Source organism: Bidens hawaiensis, unplaced genomic scaffold (genome assembly GCF_021521415.1).
Source record: "Bidens hawaiensis isolate Kalapana, Puna unplaced genomic scaffold, B.hawaiensis_p1.1 tig00013771_1, whole genome shotgun sequence".
Lineage (NCBI taxonomy): Eukaryota > Viridiplantae > Streptophyta > Magnoliopsida > Asterales > Asteraceae > Bidens > Bidens hawaiensis.
The window spans coordinates 749919-751579 of NW_027492176.1; positions in this window are offsets into that span (position 1 = coordinate 749919).

The following is a 1661-nucleotide window of genomic DNA, read 5'->3' on the forward strand; positions in this document are numbered from 1 at the left end:
GCTGACTCTTCGGCGGCGTCCGCGGCGGACACCATGCCTCCGCCATCAACTGCGGCGGAAACCATGCCGCCTCCGCCATCGGCCTCGACGGCTGGACCTTCAGGTACGCGCGGTGCTTCTCGCCGATCTTTGTTACCTTCCCATCTGCCTGACCTTTTGGATGGATTTCCCTTAGGTTCAGGTGATGGGTTCGGTGGCTATCGGCCTGTGATCGACCCTACAGGTGCGTAGGGTTCTTTTGTCCTTTATGTAATTTTTATCATCTTTTCCTAACTGCTTTGTTTCTTTTGCAGTGTCGGATTCCAATGAAGTGTATGTTCCAAGATGGAACATACGCCGAGGAACAACCCTTCGCACACCTGTGGAGTGCGTGGACTGGGCTCGCCACGCTGCTCCCCATGGTGCGTTGGGGGAAGCCATGGTTAGCTACCAGGAGGGTAGGCTAACTAACGAGCTTCGGGTTCTCCTGGCCCGGATGCAGCCACGCGTCGAGCTGCTTTGTCGTGAAAACGACAAGTTGAAAGCAGCTCGCGTTAAAGAAGTATCTCAGGCGCGTGCTCTCCGGGAGGAGAACCAAAAACTGACCGCAGTATCTGCGGAGAAGGAGAAGGCCTTCAAGGCCCTCGAGGTTGAGGTTCAAGCGCGACTCGAGGCCCGCTCCAAGGCTGCCCAAGCTGTTAACGAACAGCTTCGGCTAGCTAAGGAGACTGCGAGGAACGCGACCGAGAGGGCCACCAAGGCTGAAGCTGTTGCTGAGCCTCTCCGCCTGGAGAATGAAGAACTTAAAGCTAAGTTAGAGGCTCTTCAACAGGCTCATGATGCCTTGGCTATGGAGGATGCGAAGAAGCTTCAAGAGATCCTGGACCAGAGGGGTGTGCTTGCGCATACCGAACGGAAGCTTGGCTACAACAGCTTATAGATAATCTGGACAGATTATGGATAATCTGGGGGTTAAGTAATGTTTCCCACGGATGAGATCTAACTGAGAAGGCTGTTCTTCAGGAGACCTGCAAAATAAACACCGTAAGCTCGTCACTGAGAAGGGGGGGTTCCTCCTTGTGACCACCCTCCGGCGTGAGAATCAGACTAGATTGCTCTGAATATAAGTGTATATTAAGAGATTGCTAGATAACTGGGTAGCAGATGATCTTACCATTCCAAGATGTTGGAGTATTTATAGCCGAATGTAGGTTAGAAGGTATAGCCGGCTGAATAGTATTCCTGTTCTACCAACAGTGGACTATGCACAGGCCATACTGGTTGGTGGATAGGTTATGGCCAACAGTAACTATGTCGGCTGCACTATTCCTCCAACTGTAGATTATGCACGTCCTACCTACTGTGGATTATACGCAGGCCATGCTGGTTGGTGAATAGGTTACGGCCCACAGTAACACTATTTCACCAACTGTAGGCTGCGCATGCCCTGCAGTAAGGGTTGGTGAGTAGGCAGCGGCTAATAGTGACAAACAGTACTAGAGGGTGCTCCTCCTCGTACTGTTGTCGGTGAGCTGTCACCCTGTGATTGGCTCATGGGCTGTTCTGGTCAGATTGTCTGTCCTATCCATACCTTGGTAGGTATAGTACAGATCTTTCAGAATCATACGGACTGGCTCATTTTGGCGGGATTGTTCCCGTCTTGCTCATTCCTTCATGTGACT